The following is a 10,704-nucleotide window of genomic DNA, read 5'->3' on the forward strand; positions in this document are numbered from 1 at the left end:
TATCACAGGAATATGGAGAGTGCTGTAAATGTTTGTTGTAAATTTCTCTGAAGGTTCTTTATGTTGTTATAACACTACTGCACTTAGGAGTAATATAGTTTTCATATAATGTATATCTGGTTTTCATCTCTTTCAGTGATGTCTTCAGATGTATGGTGGGTCCCCTTATCCCAACGTGGATGGATCATGTATCAATCAAGAGTCACCTGACTTGGGTTCGGTTGGGTCAAAGTTTCTTCGTCTACAACCAGCAGCAGCTGGAAAGGATGGTTAGTTTAAAGTCCCTTTTAATGAATGAGTACTCTAGTTACATACTTTTTGAGCTTTAGAACACCTTTCCCAAAGTTCTTAGCCTGCTGATTACTGGATGCTGGCACAGTAGTTGAAAGAGCAGCTGCCATGATATGGCTTTTGTAACTTGGCCCCATGTTGGTCCTAACTAAATTAGCTACAGCTGTAACCTTGTTCATGAATTTTATACCCTCTATTTTGAATGAATTTTATTTTCTGAACCAAGTATGGCTTTGTAAGTAGGGTTCAGTCGTGCTTTGTACATTGAATGAGTTTAAATTCAAATGAGACTATATTGGTAGTATGACTTGCTGATGGGACAAACATGGAAAAAGACTGAATGGATTTGGCCCTCAGTCTTGAACTTGATTTTGGATGTGATGGCCCCTGAGACCCTAAGGGTCAAGTTTGCATCCAGGTGGTTCTACTAGGGTAGCTATTCAAAAGCTTAGCTTTACTAAGGAATTTTGTCTGCATTGTAAATGAGAATACTTACTTAGTCCTAAGACATAAAACTGCTCTATTTTTCATGCAATTTATATTATGATGGTACTGGTGTAGTTATTCAGAGGCATTGTTCATTTTCAGCCGTTTAGAATGGGTATTTTAACAGTTTGTTCTCAATAACTTCAAAATTATATCACAGGAAGGTAAAACTTCATTTAGATCAAGGCCAATAAAGTATTCCACATTTTAGTACCCCCACACAATATTATGTCCTTACCTTTAGGTATTGAAGTTGAGTGTCATTTTATTCCAGGATTTACAATTCGGTCTTCGGTGAATGATGGGAAGAAACTTCCATCTGCCAGAACAGTTGCTGAAGTTTTGAGGAAACACCTGAAAAAGCCTACAGTGTACGGGATCTTCACTGAATGGGCCCACTTCGTTCAGAGGGACACCTTCAGTATTCCTGTGAGTGTTGGATTTCATTAATTGGTCGTTGTGAATGTTTTCAAAGTATATACTGTACTAGTACTTCATATATGTACTAACTACTGAACAGTGAAGTTGGGCTTTCAGATTGCTTCAGGAAGAATGTAAGTTAGTATGAATATATTAGTCAAATGGGGAAATTTTTGGACATAGTATTAGTAAGCACACCTACTACTGCATGACTGTAAAAAAAGGACTAAGCTTGCTGAATTTATAGTTTCATTTTAAGCACTATTTGGTTAAATGTTAGAACAATGCTTTGTAAATCTTTGGTGTTAAGTTTTGTAATTTTTGTTTGTTAAACTTGCAATTAAAGAAAAATGTAAATTTGTTGTCATTGGAAAGGTTTCAAATTATGGTTCTGCAAATGTAGGTTTTAATTGCCTTTTTATAATTCTTTTGCACAGGAGTCCCATTGGCTCGACAACATAGATTGCTGTGCTACCCCTGAAGCTGAGGATTGTGAGCCAATTCAAGTTGATAAGAATGATGCCCTCTTTTCGACTAAACCTTGCATAAACTTCAGGAGGTCTGCTCGTGCCCAAGCCATTCTTGGTATGTATTGCATGTAATTGTTTTGCATATTCTGCATTATGTTTATTTATATATATGTATATACTCAAGATCACTGCTACAGATAATGCACGCTGCTATAATCTGAATTGTGCTTATGCATTAACATATTGCCAGAAAACTGAAGTGGCCCAGATAACTTTGTTGATGCTATTCCCTATTTGAGAATCTTGTAACATCAGAGGAGCATAATTTTGTTTGAACTTTAGTTGGTTGCCCTTCGTGACAACGGTATTGGGGTCAAATAGGTAATATAGTTAGCAAAATAAAAAACTAGCTTGTCCTAATTGTTTGGAGGTGATAATAAATTTGCAACAAGTCTTTGAAATTTTTTTAAATTTTTACTATAATATTAAATATAGTGTACGATTTAAAGACTGTTTATCCCATCTAGATAAACTATTTAAAATTTCTCAAGGCAAAATTCTCTTGACAGGTCATCGAGAAACTCTTTCAACTGTATCACATTCTTGACGCATCCCCTGTGTATGGCCATACAGATAAGGGGGTAGCCTTCACAAGGAAAACTGGATACTTTGGTTACCTCAAGTAAGTACATTTTGTAATCTCTGGTGAATGCAGTAATTTTCAGGAGTAATTTACTTAGAGTAGTCAGTGTTTGGGGACCTATAGCTTTCAGAATGGCGACACATTTTCTCTTGACCTTGTACTGTTAAATTTCTGGTTCGTATTGGTATTTCCTTGTGCTCCAGAAGTAAATGACATGTCTTTACAAACAAAAAATGTTAAAAGTACGTATGTATAAGTAACGACTATTACCACAGAAACCTGAACTATGCCTATCAATTACTCTGGAACACAAAAGGCTTCCAGTTCCAAGTTTATGTATTTGATGAGATAAGCATACATATTTTTTGGATGTTTTAAAAGTTTATTTGTATTCTCCATTTTGAGTTCTTATGTACGTGTTATATTGTGTAATGATGTTGGCAGTTCTTTGTGGAAATTCAGTATTTAGGGTTTTCTTAAGGGAAAAACTATTAAAAGCATATAGGTAGTAAGTTCTACTCCTGTTTGAATTTTCAGAGCACCTGGATTGGATGAAGATGATGAGGATGCTGATGACAAAAAAGGTAGAAAAGAAATCTGAAGACACAAAATGTGGAGCTCCTGAGTCTCTGAAAGGGTGTTTCAAACTCTCCAGTGGAGACTGGGTAAGACAATTTATTTAATCTGCTCATGTCCCTGAAGCAATGAAGTTGATTCAAGTTTTCATACTCATTTCATCAGCTTTGGCTCTTCTGACTTTTATATATAATTTAGGACTGGCAAGCTTACTTATAAGCCAACAGGAATCCCCTTATGAGAACAATAATCCAAGTTGAGGAAAGCTTCAACTTCTTATGCCCCATTCTAGGTTAAAGGGAACTACAATAGTCAGATTTACGCTATGACTTTTTATAGCCCTCTTGGATAGTATTAAATAGATGGTTGTTCATATGGGAATTTTGATCCTTTAGGTATACTAATACATTTACTAAACCACTTTCATTTTAAAATTTGTCATAGTATGGGTATTTTGATCCTTTACATAAATTAAGTTTACTAAATCTACCTTTTTTTAGATTTTTTTAAAACAGATTTGAAGGCCTCAAGTTATTACTGTTATTAGAGCATAATCGCATTGCTGACCTTCTGGCTGAATTGAACCCTCATTTTGATGATGCTCTCCGCCTCTACAATGAAGCCAGGTAAGTTAGTTAATTTAATGATTTGGTCAAGTTTACACATTGATATTTCAGAGGTTTCAAGTTGTTACTGATTCTTGAAAATGTTCCTGATATGTCTTACAAAAGGAGATTTTGAAGCTTAGTTGCATAGTTTCATGTGAGTCAACTTGATGAAAACTAGCTGGATAGATGGTCTTTGGATAGTTTTAGTCTAGACAGGATCTGAACTAATAATATTGTAGCTGGAACATGGATTTAAAAGTAGAAATTAATCACTGTTGTTATGGATTAAGTGTTCAATAAAACATTCATTTATAATTTTTAATTTGTGTAACGGTGAGATAACTTAATATTATGGTACCTTTGGGTGTGCTAGTTCCTCGGACGAGTGGATTTCGCGCTCGGCTACCAATCCGGTGGTCCGAAGTTCGATTCTCGGCTTGGCCAGTGCGGAACCAGAGAAATTTGATTTTTTTTCTTTTTGGTAATAGAAAATTCATTTCTTCGATATATAATGTGGTTCGGATCCCACAATAAGCTGTAGGTCCTGTTGCTAGGTAACCAGTTGGTTTCTTTTAGCCACATAAAATATCTAACCTTTCGGGCCAGCCTTAGAGATGTTAATCAGCTCAAGTGGTCTGGTAAAACTTAAGATATACAGGCAGTCCCCGGGTTACGATGGATTCGGGTTACGACGTTCTGAGGTTAAGGAGCTTCTCAATTATATTCCAGGGTTACGATGCCTACAACGCTCATCTTGGCAGATGAAATTTGACACCAAAAATGCAAAATAATCAATATTTGAAGGTTTTTTTTGATGAAAAATGCAATAAGAATGCAGTTTACATAGTTTTCAATGTACCCAAAGCATTAAAGGTAAGGTGGTTCTTAGGATTTTTGCTTTACATGTTCTGGCTTACGACTATTTTCGGCTTACAACACGTCTCAAGAACAGAACCGCCGTCCATAAACGGGGGACTGCTTGTACTTAATTTTAACTTTGGGTGTGCTTTTCTGAGGCTGCTTAAGTAGGAACAGTTTAAATTGCATAGGTAATTTCAGATGTGTGATGTTAAGCTATCAAAATAAGTATAAAATTCTAGTGGGGAAGTTCTCATTAAAATTCTTGAAAGTATAGTTTTGGGAGAATTGACCTAAAATGAGAATAGTGAAGTCGTCATGATTAAATAGCATGAGAACAGTGAAGTCATTATAGGATTAATTATGAATGTATGAAATTGGTGCAGTCTATTATTATGAAAACAATGATTGTCTTCTAGTATATTAGTTTTGTGACAGAACAACAATGAATGAAAAAATAATGGTTCCCTGTGAAAGATGGTTGTAAGTGACTTATTGTTTCATTTAAGTGCACAATAAAATAAACAGTTTTTATGACCTATTCCTTTTTAGATAGGATGATTTTACTTAAAGCCATCATTCTTTATTACTCTTCCATTTTAGAACGAATGACCATCGCCCAGTACAACCATATCACCTACGGAGGAGAGTACCTGCCAATTCTTATGGGAGACGAACTAGTCAAGAAGCATTCCCTCAATCCAGGCTCTACAGGTCCAGGCTCTGGTTACATAAAGGAGGTCAACCCTGGTGTTCTGGCTAACTTTGCATCCTCATCTTACAGAAATCCTGCTGTAGGTCATTCTTTTATTTTTCTTTCCATCTTATGTTTTTGAAATCTTGCATGACCTATCAGTGGTGCGTAGTTCAGATGTATCTTTCAGTTGAAATGACATTTTCATTTAAACACTTAGTGGTGCTTTTTCCTAGTTTTGTTTTTAGTGTGTTCGATGACAGAAGTTCTTAAACATCATGAATGCTTAAGATGACTGCCCAACTACGTAAGTCATGGCTTTTTTAAAAATTTAGGAGGTCCTAACGTAAAAATGCACTGAAGATTTTGACTCATCTCTTACTTAGTGAGTCCAAAGACCAAGGTATTAGAAGTGAAAATAAACATATCAAACATAATCGGTGGATTATGAATTCATAGGAAGCTTGTTAAAAGAAATTTCCGAAGCAAGCCAAATTTTAAACAAATGAAGCTCGTAAATTCATCACACCAAATTGTGTATCACTAGTATTTAAATAAACCACTAAAATGCACTTTTCATACAGATGTATACCGAATGGAAGGCAGAATGGGGACCTAGTGAATTGGCCGAGTCAACTCATTACGACTCCATTCGAGAAGATGATTACCATGACTACTTGGCTATGGATGTTCAGCGCAGCAGAGACCAAGGTAATTTATTAAGCCAGGGTAAGGTGAAATTAGAAGGGTAAAGGTATTGAAAATTATGGTAGACTAATTGAGTATTGATGTAGTGTAATTCAATCTTTTAAATGTCTGCAAACCAGCTGTTGATTTAGATAACCAATGTGTTTATAGTACGTATACAGTACTGATTCTCTAAAGATGACGATTCTGCTCTGTTGGTGAGAGAACCACCCATTAGAGGTAACAGCTGCTCATTTGTTATCTATCCCATCATTATGGAAGCTTTAGTTCACCAGACCAAATGGAGACCCACCTTTAGCCAGATCATGTGGCAGACTGCTGACCAATTGTTAAGCAGAAGGGTACTTGAGAATCAAAATTTTAATTTTAATTTCCTTGTACATTTTTTAATGAATCCACATTATTTTATATTATAAACTCTTAAACAAAATCAGCCTTATTGGGAGCCTTATTGTGACATTTTAAGTACTAGAATTTTTGTGGTTCATGATGGTTAAAATTTATAGAGTACTCTACTGTGAATAGTGGTTCAATGAATTAAAAGATATTGGTGATTTTGTCCTTAATGGCTTTACCTGTAGTGTAATGATCTTTTAAGAATACATGTACGAATCTTTTGACTGCTTTTCAAGCAAAACAAACTTAAAGCAAAAAATTAATTTGAAATTTTATATAAACAAAACTTTTGTTGAAAACTTAAAAACTTGAGATAAATTTTAGTTGAATGTTTTGTGCAGAAAGGTGTTACATACTTTATAGAACTATTACCTATTCCCAGGTGTGGTGGGCTATTTGGTATGGAGGAGGTTCTGTGATAACGACAAACAGTACAACACCTGGGAAGATCTTGAAAGAGGTCTTTCGACGGAACTGGTGGCTGAGCTCAAAGTTCTTTACGAGTAAGTAGATCTTCCTTTTCACATGAAATTGGAGTAAATTCAAATCATTGATACTAAAAGTGTATTGTAGTGGACATTTTCTTCATTATAGAAACTGTATTTTTATTTTTTCATAGTGATGAGATGGATGACATAGACCCTCAGGTTGCTGTTTTTGAGACTCCTATGGAAGGGGCCGTCATCGGTAAAACGCTGTCATGTTTGGTTGTAAGTACTAAGTGAGGTTAAGAAGTTAAAATTTGTTGTGCTGTTTTTTAATGATTATAGGTTGTTTACATTTAGAGGAATCAGTTTTGCTGTTAGTTATGTATTCTTAATACTCCATTACTTTTAAGATATGTGAATATCGTCATTGAGGGCGGGGGTAATCAAATGTTCAGTGTTTTAATCAGTCTTGCTATCTTGCAGTACTTAATAAAAAGTTGTAATGTAATTTTTTAAAAACTTATAATGGCTAATTTATTACTATACTATTGTGAGTAATAGGTTTCTCTTAGAAAGCTAATACAGTACTATTTAAAATAGTATACTAAAGCCAAAGCTTATTGTGATTCATATGCAGTACATAATTGAGAAAACTTTCGATTCAGCTGACCTAATTTGCGCGCTGAAGGACTGGTAACCGTCTGTTCTGGGAGCACGAAACTAGTATGCTGACTGTGGAGCAGAAGGCATGGATTAAGCAGTCCTCCTTAGCGAGATTGCTTTGCAATAACTTGCCTGTTGAGAATGTACCTACCAATGCTTTCCTGCCTGTGTCAGAAACGTAAGTAATTTGTTTTGTATATGTTCTGATTTTTTTAATTTTTCTTTTTTTTTTTTTTTGCATTTCATTAATGTGTATACGTATGTACTATCGTGATATTAAGAGTTACCTAAACTCATTCTTTTACTTTTTCAAGTGGAACTTGCATGGGGATTGCATTATGCTACTTTTATATAAGTCGCAAAACCGTAAAACAGGTGCCGGGGGTTGGCACTGAAATTCTCTAAATTACCAAAATGAAAATATTGGAACATGTTTTGTTAGATTAAATTCTTATGGGATGATAGCTGTGCCCTGTTAACATAGTGTAGTGGTTTATTTCGTAGGTTAGTATTACTATAAGTAGATTAGGTAGATTTCTAATAAAGTTAAAGTAATCTTCTTGGTAGGGATAGTAACTGTATATGTATTTCATACAGTGTGCTCTAGCATGTTTAATCTAGCTGAAGACTAATTTTAATGTAACTTATTACAGGCCTTAATTTTTTTCACTTGTAGATAAACCATACATAAACCATTACTGCTGGTGTAGACTTGTAAATAGCCTAATTCATATTTATCTTGAAATAAAATGGCCTTGACTTTTATCTACATATTTCCAGTATTTGAAGGCAATTACTCTATAACAGCTTATATCACATATACCCAGGATCCTTGAGGCTTTATTTGTTTGGAAGTCCCTTGATTATGTGACCAGTTGTTGTCTGTTAGAATCCTTGCTCTTCGTTACATTCTAATACTTTTCCAACACTGAGCTATCTGTGTGCGGTTTCATGAACCACAGACAAGACTTCATACAGTTTATTTAAATCCATTTTGTCATCATGAGCATTGGAAGCTTTCATGCATTCATATTGCATTATCTCTTCTGGTGCTATCCTAACAAAATTCCTGTACTTTAAATTAGTTTGCTCGGATAGTTTCAGTGAAGCTGAATCTGGGTCTAGTTAAAAGTAGTACTAGAATTGTTTTTTTTTTCTTCCTGCTAGCCAGTATGTATACTGTACTGGTGTTAGAGAAACCACTGAAATCTAATCACAGAAATATGTAGAAAGGGGCTGGGTCTAATTCTTTAATATTTTTATTGATGTCTCCGTGAAAGAGGAAAACTCATTTCCTGGCACTGCAGTTGAGTTTATGAACATGCCCAGCAAATCTTACTAAATAGTGCAGTGTGGATCATCAGATTGCTTGAAATAATGCAGTGTGGTACAGGTATATAAACATGACCATCAAATCACACAAAATGTGATGTGAGGTAGATGATCTTGACCATCAAATGACTCAAATTTATCATGAATGAAGTAAAATCTTGCAAGAACTGAAACTTGCCTCCTCCTATTCATTTATCACAAGAACAATGGGTAAATTAGATTGCTGTGAATCCTCTAATTCTTAATATTAATATGTACAGCTCTAGTACAGAAATGCTATGCTAACACTGAAGACTAATTGGAGATTAAACTAATGTTTTCAGACAGCTTCAAGTATCAACAGGGCAAAAGAGGTTATAGTAGACTTAATCATCTGCTCCATGTAATTTATAACCGTTCTGATTAAGTGCTATGCTTAACCAGATAAAGAATTCAGCTGTGACCTTTAGGGTATTGTTTACTTATGGTGGAAATACATTAAGATTAGAACTGGACACCACCATAATCATTCAAACATACCCCATGTTTGGAATACTTAAGATTGAATTTATTTAACTTTTTAAATGTTTACTCCATCTCAGACATGGTTTCATATTTGGTATAGAGACTTGAAAAAACTGATAGCACTCGGTATGAAATTTTTTTAATTCGGTGGCATTTTCCTATTAAATGTAAAGAAATTTCCCCTGTAATGGGGTAGTGCTGTCAGTGCACCCCACAAAGTATACCGTAGGTGTTACTTAAGGTCCTTTCCAGCATCCCTTCAGCCCTTAGCTGCAACCTGTTTCATTCCTTTTACTGTACCTCTGTTCATATTCTTTCTTCCTTCTTGCTATCCACCCTCTCCCAACAACGGTTTCATAGTGCAACTGCGAGGTTTTCCTCCTGTTACACCTTTCAAAACTTTCTATACTCTTGTTTCTCTTTCAGCGCTGAATGACTCATAGGTCCCAGTGCTTGGCCTTTGTCCTAAATTTTATATTCTGTATATAGAAATTTCTGTCATAATTCTGAGTTGGGTTGGTTGGATATGTGTTCTTATTAATATGTATAGGTAAAGCTAACCTTATTTCATAGTTGACAATCTTTTTAAGCCGACAGAAGAGGACAAGCAAATGGAAAACTTAATTTTCTTTCTACAGAAATCCACTGCTGTCTTGCTCTGAATTGCCAGCACTTACAATCGAGGCCTGGAAGGACACAGCGCTAATAGAAAAGATGAAGCAACTGAAAGAAGGCAAAGCTGCAGAGGGAAGCGAGGCCAAGGAAAGTACTTCGAGGGGTTCGGAACTGTAGTCGAACTAGTTATTTTATGCGCTCTCAAAAAAAGACCAAACCAAGTGTAGGTGTCTTGTTCTTACTCCACAAAGGGAATAGGCATTTGATGAAGTCACAAAAGGATGAGATTTTTGTTTGAAATTTCTAAGAAGTTTGTATGTTTGTGAATATTATAATAATAATTTTACAATGTGCAGTATAGAACATGTGCTAATACTACTGTGCAACATGTATTAAAACTGGGCCTTATAGAACCTAGTGTTCTCTATACCTCGTATGTAATACTTTGTCATGTAATATATTTTATGTTCATTTATGTGTTGAATATTTGTTCAAACTTCAGCGATATTACATGTTACATCCTCAAATATCTTGAGTGACCGATATTTTTTACATTAATATTAAAGTGTTATGTTGTCCATGTCAGTTATAATAAATTGTTACTTTACGAGTTTTGCATATAATTATCATCCCTAAACATTCATGTCTTGTATGTATAAAGGTATGCAAATGGCTGAAGAATCGGAATACATAGTGTTGTCTAGAAAGTAGTCAACGAACCTAACTGAATACACGACCAAGTGCCTTAAACTGCAAAAACCGAGACTAACGAGGAAATCCAGCTTGAAAGCTCCAAAATCAGGGTATGTACTGACCTTTCCAAATTAAAATGTTTATTTTTAATTGTCACAAGACAAAAAAAAAAAAAATTATCTATAAAACCACCACCTTGGGAATGCTCAGTGGCTTGTTGAGCTAAGAGTTGATAGAACAAATGAATGTTAATATGGATGGCAGAACTGTAGTGGTTGTTGAACTTTAATGTTTGGGACTCCTATGTAACATAACAGAA

General features: G+C 35.0%; 1 long non-coding RNA gene and 1 pseudogene across 1 annotated transcript; both read left to right on the top strand.

Annotated features, from left to right (window-relative positions):
- Nucleotides 1-1,358: 1,358 nt before the first annotated feature.
- Nucleotides 1,359-6,891, top strand: LOC135213779 (chorion peroxidase-like; annotated as a pseudogene).
- Nucleotides 6,892-7,256: 365 nt separating this feature from the next.
- On the top strand, nt 7,257-10,302 carry LOC135214006 (uncharacterized). Its single transcript, XR_010314246.1, has 2 exons — nt 7,257-7,419; nt 9,716-10,302. It is a non-coding gene; the product is annotated as an uncharacterized LOC135214006 (long non-coding RNA).
- The last annotated feature ends 402 nt before the right edge of the window (nt 10,303-10,704 follow it).

The sequence above is a fragment of the Macrobrachium nipponense genome, chromosome 43 (genome assembly GCF_015104395.2).
Source record: "Macrobrachium nipponense isolate FS-2020 chromosome 43, ASM1510439v2, whole genome shotgun sequence".
NCBI lineage: Eukaryota > Metazoa > Arthropoda > Malacostraca > Decapoda > Palaemonidae > Macrobrachium > Macrobrachium nipponense.